Consider the following 17134-nt stretch of genomic DNA (forward strand, 5'->3'; position numbering starts at 1 on the left):
GTGCAGAGGAGGTTTACCAGGATGTTGCCTAGTATGGAGGGTCGTAGCTATGAGGAGAGATTGGGTAAACTGAGGTTGTTCTCCCTGGAAAGACGAGGAATGAAAGGAGACCTAATAGACGTGTACAGAATTATGAAGGGTATAGATAGGGTGAACAGTGGGAAGCTTTTTGCCAGGTTGGAGGTGACGATCACGAGGGGTCACGGGCTCAAGGTGAGAGGGACAAGGTTTAACTCCGATATCAGAGGGACGTATTTTACACAGAGGGTGGTGGGGGCCTGGAATGTGCTGCCAAGTAAGGTGGTGGAGGGGGACACGCTGGGATTGTTTAAGACTTACCCGGATAGTCACATGAGCAAACTGGGAAAGGAGGGATACAAACGAACGGTCTAGTTGGACCAATGAGCGGTGCAGGCTTGGAGCGCCGAAGGGCCTGTTTCCTGTACTGTACTGTTCTTTGTTTGTTTGATCGCCAATAGTGAGGGGGTCCCCAGTCAACCCACCGTTGATCCTTGATGAAATCATGTTCTGGTACAACGGTGCCAGAGACCCTATACCATTTCCTGCCATTCTGGGTGTCTCCCACCACCTCTATCACTGTCTAATTTGAAGAACAAAGTTCAGACAATTGACTAGAAATTGAATCTTTTTCAAACAGTCCCTTTGGGCGGGTCTGTTGGTCATTTCAGTGCCTTACGTTCTGGGCTATCGGAGTAATTATCCTCTTTGCACTTCCTCACCATTTTCTCCAGTGGCCTAGTGCCTTGTTTGAGTCACTGTTTCCTTCGATTAGTCTCAGCCTGAGATTACTCGGGGTGCTCTAATCTGACAAATCCTTCATTCATCAACATGCTCTGTGCTCTCAATGTGTTATTGTAATCTAATACCCAGCCCCTTCCCTCACCCGGTGAACCCCTCTCATCTCTGACTGCCTAATTTTACTCAGATGAACAATCTTGCGTTGTTGTTTCTTCCTGACGGATTGTTCGGGATAATGAAGACCGTCCGGTTTTCGGAGAGGAGATTGATTTAGCCTGGGTTTTATTCACCTCCGGAAAGTCTAGTGGGTCAACTTTTTCCCGTCTACACAACTGAACTATCACTGACCCCCAAATCACACCGATTTTATGTGATATTAGCCGGAGCTCAGGACTGCTGCCTCACAGCGCCAGGGACCTGGGTTCAATTCCAGCCTCGAATCACTCTCCCCGTGGAGTCTGCGCATTCTCCCCGTGTCTGCGTGGGTTTCTTCCAGGTGCTCCAGTTCCCTCCCACACTCCAAAGACGTGCGGGTTACGTGGATTGGCCATTCTAAATTGCCCTTTAGTGTCCCAGCTCAGGATCTCTAACTTGTTCCTGTCCACCAATCCTCACACCAGAGACACATAATCATAGAAACCCCTACTGTGCAGAAAGAGACCCTTCGGCCCATCGAGTCTGCACCAAACACCATCCTACCCCCATATCCCTACATATTATACCCACTAATCCCTCTAACCTACACATCCCTGGATGCTAAGGGGCAATTTCTTAGCATGACCAATCAACCTGACCTGCACATCTTTGGACTGTGGGAGGAAACCAGAGCACCCAGAGGAAACCCACGCAGACACGAGGAGAATGTGCAAACTCCACACAGACAGTGACCCGAAGCCAGGAATCGAACCCAGGACCCTAGAGCTGTGAAACAGCAGCGCTAACCACTGTGCTACCATGCCGCTGGAATAATCTCAGCTGGAAAAGGGAAAAGCAGCATGGAAATATTTCTATGGAGAAGGAGCTGTCTTCTCATTGATAAGGCTATTTTGCTTATCCATTCTGAGATTGGGGGCATTGCTGCAGAAGTCTGCATTTATTATCCACCTTTAGCTATCCTGGTAGGAATGGAGAGGCTTACTGGGTCACAACAGTAGACAATAAATAGTTACCCATACTGCTGTGGGAATGAACTTTCACGAACAGTAATCTGGAACAAAGTTAACAACTCACAAGAAATGTGTCGGTTTATTAAACAATGAACATTTATTAAGGACGGTACAGTGAGACAATTGTTAGCACTGCTACCTCACAGCGCCAGGGACCTGGGTTCAATTCCAGCCTCGACTCACTCTCTGTGTGTGGAGACTGCACATTCTCCCTGTATCTGCATGGGTTTCCTTTGGGTGCTCCAGTTTCCTCCCACACTCCAAAGATGTGCAGGTTAGATGGATTGGTCATGCGAAATTGCCCCTTTAGTGTCCCAGGATGGGTAGGTTAGGTGGATTGGCTGTGGTAAATGAGTGGGGTTATGGGGATTGGATACAAAGAACAAAGAACAGTACAGCACAGGAAACAGGCCCTTCGGCCCTCCAAGCCTGCACTGCTCATTGGTCCAACTAGACCGTTCGTTTGTATCCCTCCATTCCCAGTCTGCTCATGTAACTATCCAGATAAGTCTTAAACGATCCCAGCGTGTCCCCCTCCACCACCCTGCTTGGCAGCGCATTCCAGGCCCCCACCACCCTCTGTGTAAAATACGTCCCTCTGATATCTGAGTTATACCTCGTCCCCCTCACCTTGAGCCTGTGACCCCTCGTGATCTTCACCTCCGACCTGGGAAAAAGCTTCCCACTGTTCACCCTATCTATACCCTTCGTAATTTTATACACCTCTATTCGGTCTCCCCTCATTCTCCGTCTTTCCAGGGAGAACAACCCCAGTTTACCCAATCTCTCCTCATAGCTAAGACCCTCCATACCAGGGCAACATCCTGGTAAACCTCCTCTGCACTCTCTCCAAAGCCTCCACGTCCTTCTGGTAGTGTGACGACCAGAACTGGACGCAGTACTCCAAATGTGGCCTAACCAACGGATGGGGGAGAGGGCCTTGGTAAGGTATTCTGTCAGAGGCTCGGTACAGACTCGATAGGCCGAACGGCCTTCTCTGCCCTGTCGGAATTCTATGAAATAATTTTTAAGTAACTTGATTTTTGATAAAGTGGCAGAGGGGGGTTAATGGCGATGCAGTTGAGCTGAGGTATCTGCAAGAGATTGTTACGTGCCACATAATAAGCTTGCCAGCTAAATTGAAGCCCATTCAAAGAACAAAGAGAAGTACAGCACAGTTTGTGCCAATCCTGATGTCCTAACTAAACTAAAGAGAAAACCTTATGCCCTTACCCGATCTGTACCCCTCTATTCCCTCTCTATTCATGTACCCAACTGGATGCCTCTTAAATGTTGTTAATATGTCTGCTTCCACCATCTCCTCAGGCAGTGTGTTCCAGGCACTGTCCACCCTCAGTGTGAAAAACCTCCCCCACACATCTCCCTTCAACTTTCCCCCTCTCACATTAAGCCTGTGCCCCCTTGAAATTGACACTTTCACCCTGGAAAAAAGCCTCTGACTATCCATCCTGTCCGTGCCTCTCATAATTTTAGAACACAGAACATAGAACACTACAGTACAAACAGGCCCTTCGGCCCACGAGTTGCACTGATCACATCAATACCTACCAATCTATAGATCTATCTATAACCCCCAATCCCACTAAATTCCATATACTCATCCAGAAGTCTTTTGAAAGACCCCAGCGAGTTTGCCTCCGCCACCGCTGACGGCAGCCTCACTCACCACCCTCTGAGTGAAAAACTTACCCCTAACATCACTTCTGTACTTGCCTCCTCGCACCTTAAACCTGTGTCCTCTCGTAGCGACCATTTCAGCCCTGGGAAATAGCCTCTGAGAATCCACCCTATCTATTCCTCTCAACATTTTATAAACCTCTATCAGGTCACCTCTCAACCTTCGTCTCTCCAGGGAGAAGAGTCCCAGCTCCCTCAACCTATCCTCATAAGGCATGCCTCCCAGTCCAGGCAACATCCTTGTAAATTTTGTAGACTTCTATCAGGTCTCCCCTCAGCTTCCATCTTTCAAGTGAAAACAATCCTAGTCTATTCAACCTCTCCTCAGAGCCAACATCCTCGAGACCAGGCAACACTTGAAGCCAACGGATCTTTGGCTGGTCTGTCAAATTTTCCATCCCGCCTGTGACAATTCCCACCACAGGCGGGACTGGAAAACCCCATCCAAACACTTTGGGGCTCTGGGTGACACAAGGCTCGGAAAGTCACAAACTAGGGGAAATTATTTCACTTCCAACCTATCAACTCATCAGGCAAACCAGCCTCCCATTATTTGACTCTACATTCCCCGCTGCCTTAGAAAAGTAGCAGCATAATCAAGGAACCCACGTACCCTGGTCATTCTCTCTTCTACCTTCTTTACTCAGAGGGTGGTGGGTGTTTCACTCAGAGGGTGGTGAGTGAGTGGAATCGGCTGCCATCGGTGGTGGTGGAGGCAAACTCGTTGGGTTCTTCTAAGAGACTTCTGGATGAATACATGGGATTTAATGGGATTGGGGGTTATAGATAGGCCTGGTAGGTAGGGATATGATCGGCGCAGCTTGTGGGCTGAAGGGCCTGTTTGTGCTGTAGTGTTCTATGTTCTTCCATCGGGGAAAAGATACAAAAGTTTGAGGACACGTACCAACCGATTCAAGAACAGCTTCTTCCCTGCTGCTGTCAGACTTTTGAATGGACCAACTCACATTGAGTTGATCTTTCTCTACACCCTAGCTATGACTGTAATACTACATTCTGCACCCTCTCCTTTCCTTCTCTATGTACAGTATAGCACACAAGAAATAAGACTTTTCCCTGTATACAAATACATGTCATAATAATAAATCAAATTAAATCAAATATCAGAGCCATCAGTGAGACATCTGCATCAAATCTGATTTGGTCTGGAAAACCCCATCTCTGGGCTGGATTTTCTGGCCACGCTCGCCCCCAAGACTGGAAAATCCTGCCCAAAGTCAACAGAGCTTTGTGTAGTCCGTGTCCCGCTGGCTACGATTCCCGTAGTGGGTGGGCCAGGAAAATCCACCTTCCCATTTGGAACGATACCTTCCATTGCTGGAGTAACCTGATTTACAGCTGTGTATTTTGGGGACAAGGGTTAACTCGGGGACACGGTCGCTCTGAAGCCTTGCGGAAGTCAATAAATGAGCTAATCTTGAGCTGTAGTTTGTGCAATCACCCACACACACACGCTAATCCTTAACGGAGTGAAATCAAATATAGCAGCAGAAAGTAGCAGATGTGAGTGTTTTCCTTGGATCTGAGAAGGTGAGGGAAAGGCTGTATACCAAAGATGACTCTCTGTCCCTTTATTCACAGGAGCTGGTACAGGGATTCAGGCTTGGTAGGTGGTGATCACTCCTCTTTGAGTGAGGTATTTGCATTCGCTAATGGGATAAGGTGGAGCGGGGAGAGCGGGAATGCTGGGGGTGCGGGTTTGTGACTGGCTCTGGCTTCGCAATTGTGGATGCGACAACCCAAGGGGAAGGGGCAAATGATCTGCACAAGATCACATATTGAAGCCCCACAGAGGATCTACTTGTTTTCTTCTGAAGTTAGGCTTGGACTCATAAAATCGAAAAGGGAGTCAGCAGCATCTGGGATTTTAATAACAATATGAAAGCAAGAGGAGGTCGGCGAGTGTTACTGTGGCCTGGAGTTAATTACATTGGCTTCATTTTGTTCTTTTTGTTTCATCTCTTTCCTTTAATAACTTGACTGTGACCGGACCCTGTAACACGGCCTTAGCCGATAACATACAATCTCTCTGTGGTTCCAATTGATATTTTTTTTTAATTAACCGTCCAATTCTGGTCGCCTCACTACAGGAAGGATGTGGAGGGTGCAGAGGAGATTTCCAAGGATGTTGCCTGGATTGGGAGGCATGCCTTATGAGGATAGGTTGAGGGAGCTCGGTCTCTTCTCCCTGGAGAGACGAAGGTTGAGAGGCGACCTGATAGAGGTTTATAAAATGTTGAGAGGAATAGATAGGGTGGATTCTCGGAGGCTATTTCCCAGGGCTGAAATGGTCGCTACGAGAGGACACAGGTTTAAGGTGCTGGGGGGCAGGTACAGAGGAGATGTTAGGGGTAAGTTTTTCACTCAGAGGGTGGTGAGTGAGGCTGCCGTCGGTGGTGGTAGAGGCGAACTCGCTGGGGTCTTTTAAAAGACTTCTGGATGAGTATATGGGATCGAATGGGATTGGGAGTTACAGATAGTTCTATGGCTTGGTAGGTATAGATGTGATCGGCGCAACTTGTGGGCCGAAGGGCCTGTTTGTGCTGTGGTGTTCTATGTTCTATGTTCATCCAGGATTGACCCTCTCGCTACTATCTCAGCCGTTTCTTCACTGCCTCAACATTTGGCTTCATTCACTCCAGGCCAGAGCCCAATCTGAGGCAAACTCTGGAGTAAGGCGTAAGAGCACAAGCTTTTCACCTCTCTACCTGGTTTTCAACCCAAGTAGGTTGGAACTGAAATCATTTGCCCTTGACATTCCGAGCTTCATATCACCCCAAAGCACTTTACATTAAGTCAAAGACTCTTGAAGCATATGTGCAGCTGTATATTTTATATCTCGGAGCTCTGCAGAGATGACGTTAGTTTTACTGGGCGAGATTCTCCAGTCCCATCCATGGCGGGTCCGTCGCCAGCAAGAACAGAAAATTTGGCTTTCAGCCCAAACTTTTGGACTGTGAACAAAGAACAAAGAACAACACAGCACGGGAAACAGGCCCTTCGGCCCAACGAGCCCGCGCCGCCATTTTAACATTGTGAGTGCCCTCCTCTACCCATGACCTTTGTCTACGCCTATTGGGGAAGATTGAGGGAAGACTAATTTAGGGACAATTTGTTACACCAATCAGCCTAAGAGCACATCTTTGAGGTGTGGGAGGAAACTGGAGCACCCGGAGAAAATCCACGCAAGCACGGGGAGAATGCGCAAACTCCCACAGACACCGGCCCAAATCCATGTATCTGCACAGCAAACAGTGATAGTCACTGAGCTGTCATGTTGCCCGTCAGTTGGTCCAGTTTAAGCGTACACTAACGACGTGAAGCACTAGGGAACTCTCGAAGCAACATCCAAAAGCAGCCCTCGTACGACCCACCGCGTGTATGTCCCTCGTTGGACAACAAGGCTGACCGAGTCTCCTGTGAAGTAAAAGAAAAGGCATCAATAAACATGAACAACTTAGACAGACATTCGTGGAATCCCCAGAAGTTTCCTCCCCAGTGGGAGGAAACCGGAGCACCCGGAGGAAACCCACGCAGACACGGGGAGAATGTGCAAGCTCCACACCGACAGTGACCCGAGCCGGGAATCGAACAAAGGTCCCTGGTTCTGTGAGGCAGCAGTGCTAACTGTGCCAAAATGTAGTCAGGTTCCACAAACACCAGCAAGATAATGATCAGACACTCTGTCTTAGTAGTCGAGAGATTAATATTGGCATGGGCGTCTAGGAGATCTCCCCAGCTCTGTGAAATACTGTTTGTGTTAAATAACACGTTATAGTAATTGTTGATCACCAGTGAGGGAAGTCAGTGGGCTCATTCATTAACAATGCGTTTGGAAGGAAGGGTTAATGTCAGCCTTACTTGTGACTAATAAATAAACTTTACTTTTTATTCCTGCCACACTGTACTGAGGCAGGCTGGATTGGATGTCAAATCCTCTGGAGTGGGAGTTGCAGCTCTGATGTTCTGATTCAGGGGTGAGAGTTCAGCCATCTGAGCCAAAACTGGCAGAAGGCCGGTTTCAGTCGAATTCCCAGAGAGTACAATACATTCACCACCTCCAATAAAGACCAAAGTCAGCCTGGCTGTCAGGCTCACCAAAGTGGTCAGAATTTACCAGCATCACGGTGGCACAGTGGTTAGCACTGCTGCCTCACTGCGCCAGGGACCCGGGTTTGATTCCTGCCTCAGCTGATGGTGTGCACATTCTCTCCATGCCTGCGTGGGTTACTTGCGGGTGCTCCGGTTTCCTCTCACACTCCAAAGATATGCAGGTTAGGTGTATTGGTCATGAGAAATTGCCTCTAAATGTCCCAAAGATGTGCAGGCGAGGTTGATTGACCATGGTACAGGGTGGAGGGTGTGGGCTTGGGTTAGATGCTGAGAATTGGTGCAGATTTGCTGGACTAAATATGCACTCCAGGGATTCTATGGTTTTATCAGAAATAGCCAACTTAGGGTAAGTAACTCAGGGTAAGTTTTTCACTCAGAGGGTGGTGAGTGAGTGGAATCGGCTGCCGTCAGTGCTAGCAGAGGCAAGCTCGCTGGGGTCTTTTAAGAGACTTCTAGATGAGTAGATTGGATTTAATGGGATTGAGGGTTATAGATAAGCCTGGTAGATAGGGATATGATCGGCGCAACTTGTGGGCTGAAGGGCCTGTTTTGCTGTAGTGTTCTATGCTCTAACCTTTAATCATGGGGATTAGCAGGGTAAATTCGTGGGGTTAGGCGGATAGGGCTTGGATGGATGGTGCAGGTTTGATGGACTGAATGGCCTCCTTCTGCACTGTAGGGATTCTATCACCCTATCCCATTGATACTGTCTATTTGTACCCACTACGCCCAATTCTAACTGCGAAAGCTTATAAAATAAATGTCTTGGGCAAATTATCATTCAAAACATTTATCAATGGATGTTGCGTGATATGACTAATATTTATTATTATGCAGATGTGTTCTACAGAAAAACAATGGCATAATGGTCCAGCAACTAGCGATCCAGAGAATCAGGTTCATATCCTGGGGACTTGAGTTCAAATTCAAATATAAATTCAATTGCTTAATGTCTCTTGAAACTATGATCGATTATCGTAGAAATTATATCTGGGTTCATTTACGCTCCTTAGGGAAGGAAATCTGCCTTTTCTATGTGGTCTGACCTACGTGTAACTCCAGATGCTCAGAAATGTGGTTGACTCTTAAATGTCCACTGAAACGGACATTTAAAAGTCAACATATGGGCGGCACGGTAGCACAGTGGTTAGCACTGCTGCTTCACAGCTCCTGGGTTCGATTCCCGGCTCGGGTCACTGTCTGTGTGGAGTTTGCACATTCTCCTCATGTCTGCGTGGGTTTCCACCGGGTGCTCCGGTTTCCTCCCACAGTCCAAAGATGTGCGGGTTAGGTTGATTGGCCATGCTAAGAAATTGCCCCTTAGTGTCCAGGGATGCGTAGGTTAGAGGGATTAGTGGGTATAATATGTAGGGATTTGGGGGTAGGGCCTGGGTGGGATTGTGGTCGGTGCAGACTCAATGGGCCAAAGGGCTTCTTTCTGCACTGTAGGGTTCAATGAGCTATGATACCTCAAGAATGGCAGCAGGTCAAGAAGGCAGTTCACCACGACAATCTCAAGGGCAATTAAGGATGGTCAATAAATGCTGGCCTAGTCAGCGAAGCCTACATCCCTTGAATGAATAAAAACAATCTCCCCTCCCCCCTCCCCCAGAGTATTCTGTACCCTCTCCATGATGTCCTTTACCTGGCACTGGAAAGACGACACACCGAGTAAGACTCATATCTTCTAAGTTGTCGTTCAAATTCTTTTATTTTGCTCTTTGGTAAAGCAGTTTCTAGGTAGCCACACATTAACTTGCCTAGTAACTACCAATGATACTTAATACTATTCCAGCGGAGATGAGTCCCAGTTTTTGACAAGAGGAAGTCAGGTTCTTCAGGGGATGACCCCTATTCCTTCCAATGTTGATAGCAACTGTTCCCGCACGTCGCCGTAACTCTCTCCTTATCTCTCATTCATCCTGTATCACTGGACACTTTTCCAAATTGTCTCCTCAAATATGGGAAGAGCAGACAGGCACCATTGCGTGTGTCCTCTTTATTTTAATAATAATAAGAACATAATAAGAAATAGGAGCAGGAGTAGGCCAACTAGCCCTTCGAGCCTGCCCCGCCATTCAATAAGATCGTGGCTGATCTGTCGTGGCTCAGTTCCACATTCCCGCCCTCTCCCCATAACCCTCAACCCCTGAAATTCCCCTCAAATCACTTATGAAGCTGAAGATATGACATTGGCTCCTGAACCATAGTTGAAGAAAAATATTCAGAGTTTGGATCCTTTCATCCTCTGAAATCTTTGACTGAAAGCTTTAAATCCACTTCTGCAAGTTAAGTCCAAGTGGGTCAGAATCCGTGTCAAAATAAGCGACTGCTGAAATCCTTCCACTGCTATTCCTTCAGTGTTGAGTTAATCCCCGGGACCCGGGCGTTTACACTCTGCACTCCAGCTGCTAGGTGCCAGTCTCTCACAAAGCAAGAGTTAGTCACAAGGCAGTGAGTGGAATGAATGGAGTTAATACAAAGCGAGGTATGGATCACACCTTCCCCATTCCTTCGGATTTCTCTAGAAATTAAATAGAACATTTACATTTTGCAAATCCTGCAACAGAAAGGAAGTTGGCAGGAATTATTTCTGTAACAAGTAGCTCATTGAACTCAAGATTTTTAACATCTGAGGTGATGGCCAAGTGATGTTATTGCTGGGCTATTAATCCAGAAATGCTCTGGAGATCTGGGTTCGAATCCCGCCACAGCAGATGGTGGAATTTGAATTCAAATTTTGAAAACATTTTGGGATTAAGAATCTACTGATGACCATGAAGCCATTGCCGGTTGTCGGAAAAACCTATCTGGTTCACTAATGACCTTTAGGGAAGGAAATCTGCCATCCTTACCCGGTCTGGCCTACTTGTGACTCCAGAGCTTCACCAATGTGGTTGGTTCTCAACTGCCCTCGGGCAACGAGGGATGGGCAATAAATTGGGGTGGCACGGTAGCACAGTGGGTTAGCACTGCTGCTTCATAGTTCCAGGGACCTGGGTTCGATTCCCAGCTCAGGTCACTGTCTGTGTGGAGTTTGCACATTCTCCTCGTGTCTGCGTGGGTTTCCTCCGGGTGCTCCAGTTTCCTCCCACAGTCCAAAGATGTACGGGTTTGGTTGATTGGCCGTGTTAAGAAATTGCCCCTTAGTGTCCTGGGATGCGTAGGTTAGAGGGATTAGTGGGTAAATGTATAGGGATATGGGGGTAGGGCCTGGGTGGGATTGTGTTCGGTGCAGACTCGATGGGCCGAAGGGCCTCTTTCTGCACTGTAGGGTTCTGTGATTACTGTGATAAATGCTGGCCCAGCCAGCGATGCCCATGTCCCACAAATAAATAAAATAAAATATACTCCTGAATCAATCCATTTAAATACAAATCTATCTTTTACTAATCATTGGATATAGATGCACTAATTGTCCTTCAACGAGTAGCTTGTTAGGCCATTTCAGAAGTCATTTGACAGAAAATAACATTATTGTCATGTGTAGGCCAGATAAGGTTTTAGATATTTAATTCCAGGGCTGGGATTCTCTGAACCTCGCCCATGGCTGGGATTCTCCAGTCTCGCTGCAGTGAATGGAGTTTTGCCTGAGCACCAAAATCTCCTTCCTTGCCAACAACGGTGCAAGGTGAACGAGATCGGAGATTCCCAACCCTGAATTCAAATTCAAAATTCGAATCCGGATGCCAGGATCATTATCTGGATTAATAGTCCAGTGACAATGCCACTAGGTCACTGCCTCCTCAAAGTCCCAGGCAGTAGTGTGATTGAGAGCAACGAGGATGAATTCTGTTCCCAGGGTGAGATGCACCAAGGCAGTGGCAGGTAACCTGAAGCCTGGGATGGGGTGGGTGGGGGGAAGGACGCAGTCCATAAGCATTCTGAGTATGACCTACAAGACATTTTGTCTAATGCTTCCCATGCACAGAGGTGCCGCATTCTGCTGGGTTCCATCTTTTTTTCCTACTAAAGAACAAGGAACAAAGAAAATTCTGACTATCCACTCTGTCCATATTCCATCATAACCTTGTAGACTTCTATCAGGTCACCCCTCAACCTCCATCATTCCAGTGAGAACAAACCAAGTTTCTCCGAACTCTCCTCGTAGCTAATGCCCTCCCCATAACATCCTGGGAAATCTTTTTCTGTACCCTCTCCAAAGCCTCCACATCCTTCTGGTAGTGTGGCTCCCAGAATTGAACACTATATTCCAAGTGCTGCCTAACTAACGTTCTATAAAGCTGCAGCATGACTTGCCGATTTTTAAACTCCATGCCCCAACTGATGAAGGCAAGCATGTGTAATGGATATGATTCGTGTGTATAGCAAGGACAAGTGAAGTGAGGTGTGTGCTGATTTTACACAATATTGACTGTGAGAGCCATGCACCCAATCAATCATCAAATATTTCTTTTGTTTTTATGACTTGAAGTTGATGACTGTTCTATCAATAATTTAATGTTTTTAACTAAATTAAATCATAGGGAGGGGGATTGAATATAAAAGCAGGGAGGTCTTGCTGCAGCTGTATAGGGCATTGGTGAGGCCGCAGCTGGTTTTGGTTGTCGCACTTGCGCAAGGATATTTTGGCCTTGGAGGGAGTGCAGAGGAGATTTACTAGGCTGATACCGGAGTTGAGGGGGTTGAACTATGAGGAGAGGCTGAATAAACTGGACTTGTGCTCGTTAGAGTTCAGAAGAATGAGGGGAGATCTCATTGAAACGTATAAGATGATGAATGGGATGGATAGGATAGAGGTGGAGAGGCTCTTCCCGCTCAGAAAGGACAGTAGGACTCAGGGGCACAGCCTCAAGATAGGGGGGGGGTGCGCGCAGTTTAGAACGGAGTTTGGAGTTTAATGTGGAGAAGTGTGAGGTAATTCATTTTGGTAGGAATAACAGATATGTTGAGTATAGGGCTAACGGGAGGACTTTGAATAGTGTGGAGGAGCAGAGGGATCTAGGTGTATGCGTACATAGATCCCTGAAAGTTGGGAATCAAGTAGATAGGGTTGTTAAGAAGGCGTACGGTGTCTTGGCGTTTATTGGTAGGGGGATTGAATTTAGGAGTCGCAGCGTCATGTTGCAACTGTACAAAACTCTGGTGCGGCCGCACTTGGAGTATTGTGTGCAGTTCTGGTCCCCACATTATAGGAAGGATGTGGAGGCTTTGGAGAGGGTGCAGAGGAGGTTTACCAGGATGTTGCCTGGTATGGAGGGGAGGTCCTATGAGGAGAGACTGAGAGATTTGGGGTTGTTTTCGCTGGAAAGAAGACGGCTAAGAGGGGACCTTATTGAAACATATAAGATGATTAGAGGTTTAGACAGGGTGGATAGTGATAGCCTTTTTCCTAGGATGGAGAAAGCTAGCACGAGGGGGCACGGCTTTAAATTGAGGGGGGGTAGTTATAGGACTGATGTCAGGGGTAGGTTCTTTACCCAGAGGTGGTGAGGGACTGGAATGCCCTGCCTGCTGCAGTTGTAAATGCGCCTAGTTTGGGGGCGTTTAAGAGATCTGTGGATAGGTTTATGGACGAAATGGGATTGGTTTAGATTAGTGGGTTAGTGTTGTTTTTTTTAAAAGCTGGTCGGCGCAACATCGTGGGCCGAAGGGCCTGTTCTGCGCTGTAATGTTCTATGTAATGTTCTATGAGGAGGAACTTCTTCACTCAAAGGGTGGTGAATCTCTGGAATTCTCTGCCCGTTGAAGTGGTGGAGGCTGCCTCACCAAATATATTTAAGACGCGGGTTGATAGGTTTTTGATAGGCGAGGGGATTAAGGGTTATGGGGAGAGGGCGGGAATGTGGAACTGAGACACGACAGATCAGCCATGATCTTATTGAATGGCGGGGCAGGCTCGAAGGGCTAGATGGCCGACTCCTGCTCCTAGTTCTTATGTTCTTATCAGTAGGTGAATGATGAAGTATTTTCTATAACTTGTTATGAAATATTTGGCATGTGTTAAATGTACTTAATCGTATTCGAGGATCACGGTTAGTAAACAAGCCCAATTTCAATCTCCTACTGAGATGGAGATGGGCCACTCAACGTGACCACTCACTAGCCTAGACTGCCCATCACTGCTGTAAGGGGAGCACTGTTGGAGAATGTGTCGCCCTATGCCAGCCTTGTACTTACTTTAAACTTGGTGCTGGCAACACGGGATCCATCAATTTACACATGCAAGTTGTTTTATAGCCAAAGAGATACTTATTGTAGGGGAGAAATTAACAAGGAGGTCTCTGGAAAGGGCTTAAGCAGACAACGTGGCAAAATTGCTGTGAGGTTATTCACTTTGGATTCTCAATCTTCACATCCATTCAAAGAATTGGCTTAATTGTTTAAATGTCTTAAGTTTGTAATTGTTAACACATTTCCTCCTGAAGGCTCCATCCTATGAGCTTTGCCCTTTGTTTATTAATTAGTTTCCATGTTGCTGTGACCCAGGTCAGAATCCCCAAGGAATTTTATGAAGTCAGCCTGGGTAATAAGTTCTGCACTTTGAATTTGGCAGGGGTGAGTGTATGATTTTTTTCACTCCAGCTTTGATTCAAGTGACCCTCGCAGAAGCTTTGATCAAACAATGTTTGTTTAAGAGTACAGTCGAACCATAATCGGAAAAAATCAGCAGTAACTTCAACCAATAACAAAAACACAACTACAAAATTGTATGACTCTTAACTGCGTGGAGTATATGAACGGGGATGTACTTCTGAGGCTCTCGTCAGACCCCACTTGGAGTATTGTAAACAGCTTTGGACACATACCTAAGGAAGGATGTGCTGGCCTTGGAAAGGATCCAGGAGAGATTCACAAGAATGATCCCTGGAATGTAGAGCTTGTCATATGTGGAACGGTTGAGGACTCTGTACTTGTTGGAGTTATAGAAGGTTGGAGGGGGATTTTATTGAAACTTACAGGATACTGCGAGGCCTGCATAAAATGGATGTGCAGAGGATGGAAACTAGTAGGAAAAACTAGAACCAGAGGGGCACAACCCCAAGCTAAAGGGACGATCATTTAAAACAGAGATCAGGAAGAATTTCTTCAGCCAGAGAATGGTCTATCTGTGGAACTTTTTCCTCAGAAGGCTGTGGAGGCCAGGTCACTGAGTGTCTTTAAGACAGAGATAGATAGGTTCTTGATTAATAAGGGGATCAGAGGTTATGGGGAATGGGCAGGAGAATGGGAATGAGAAAAAAATCAGCCATGATTGAATGGCAGAGCAGACTCGATGGGCCGAGTGGCCTAATTCTGCTCCTATATCTTATGGTCTTACGGGGAGCAGGATGGGAAAATTCCAGCCGTTGTGAAACTTTAGAAATGGATTCTCCGTATTTAAAGTTGGGATAGACAGATTTTGATCTCAGGGACGTGAGGAGCAGGTGGGAAGCTGGAGTTAAGTCAAAGTAGTCATGATCATATTGAATGGCCTCGAGAACCTGTGTGGTTTACTTCCAATTCCTAAGTCTTTATTCGTTTGAATATGATACAGGTACAGTTTGTTTCTTCAGAAGAATGCTTCAAAATGCAACTAATGAAACAACAACAAAACTTATTCCAATTTATAAATCAAAGAAAGGGTTTAATAAAGAAACATTGTTACACCAAACTCGGGGCCTTGCCCTGGGCAAGCGCTTCACAAGCTACATAGTTCCTTATTTATAGTGAATCAGCTGATCAGCTGACTATTACATCACTCTATGATTGGTTCCATGTTTTACTGGGTCAGCTGACTCTTACATCTTGTTCCCATTGGCCACATTACATCCAATATAAACTTGTCACTGGTTACATTCTAACACAGTTGGATGACTCAAAACCAGAAACCACAGAATGGAGGTGATTCCAGATTCCAGATTCCAGATTCCAGATTCCAGATTCCAGATTCCAGATTCCAGATTCCAGATTCCAGATTCCAGATTCACAAGGTATTGTCGGTTCAAGTCAAGCTGGTTCGGATGGAGATTGTTGAAGCAAGGGAATAGCTTAGTACGCAAGTGCTGAAACAGAACTATTCCAGTGCCACACCACACTAACGCAGCAGCTAACCAAATTGTCTATGTAAGTTTTTTTTATTGGACTCAGTTAAAATTAATGCACGGCACATTCTAAAAATGAACAAATCTGGATTTTGAAATCAATTTGAGATATTGTATTGGTCTCTAGATTACTGCACAAATTTAATCCCAGTTTATAATCGTATGCTTATCATAAAATAGTTATTGGTGTTAATCTGCAATGGACTCAACTGTTATACAGACTTTAACAAATTAACACATGCTTGCTATTTTATGACAGTAAAAGATATTGAAATAATAAACTCTGGAAAGAATCAGCCAAACACGTTGGTTTTCATCTTAAGATATTTTTATTTATTCATGAGATGTGGGCATCACCAGCTTAACTTGTGGACAAGTCCCCAGGACCGGATGGAATGCATCCGAGGGTTCTGAAAGAAATGGCGGAGGTGATAGTGGATGCCTTGGTGGTTATTTTCCAGACGTCGCTGGATTCCGGGGAAGTGCCGGAAGATTGGAAAGTGGCTAATGTTACGCCGTTGTTTAAGAAGGGTGCCAGGCAAAAGGCGGGGAATTATAGGCCGGTTAGTTTAACGTCTGTTGTAGGTAAAAGGTTAGAATCCGTCATCAAGGAGGAAATAGCGAGGCATCGTGAGAGGAATTGCTTGATAGAGCAGACGCAGCACGGTTTCGTTAAGGGGAAGTCGTGTCTGACAAATTTACTTGAGTTCTCTGAGGATGTGTCTAGGGCGGTGGATAGAGGAGAACCGGTGGATGTGGTCTTTCTTGATTTTCGGAAGGCGTTTGACAAAGTACCTCACAAGAGGTTATTGCAGAAGGTCAGGGGACATGGAGTTGGGGGTAGGGTGTTAGCGTGGATAGAGGATTGGTTGTCAAATAGGAGGCAGAGAGTGTGGGTCAATGGGTGCTTTTCGGATTGGCGGTTGGTGACTAGTGGAGTGCCTCAGGGGTCGGTGCTGGGGCCTCAGCTTTTTACCATTTATATAGATGATCTGGAGGAGGGAACCGAGTGTATGGTGTCAAAATTTGCTGATGACACCAAGATTGGTGGAAAGGCAAATTGTGCGGAGGGTGTGGAGAGTCTGCAGAAGGATCTAGATAGGCTGGGCGAATGGGCCAGGAACTGGCAAATGGAATTTAATGTTGGCAAGTGTGAGGTGGTCCACTTTGGTAGGAATAATGTTAGGAAGGATTATTACTTACGTGGCGAAAAACTGCAGCAGGCGACGGTGCAGAGGGACCTCGGGGTCCTTGTGCATGAGTCACAAAAACCCAGCTTGCAGGTGCAGCAGGTGGTCAGGAAGGCGAATGGGATGCTGGCCTTCATCGCGAGGG

The sequence above is a fragment of the Carcharhinus amblyrhynchos genome, unplaced genomic scaffold (genome assembly GCF_965287045.1).
Source record: "Carcharhinus amblyrhynchos unplaced genomic scaffold, sCarAmb.v2.hapA scaffold_41, whole genome shotgun sequence".
Classification (NCBI taxonomy): Eukaryota; Metazoa; Chordata; class Chondrichthyes; order Carcharhiniformes; family Carcharhinidae; genus Carcharhinus; species Carcharhinus amblyrhynchos.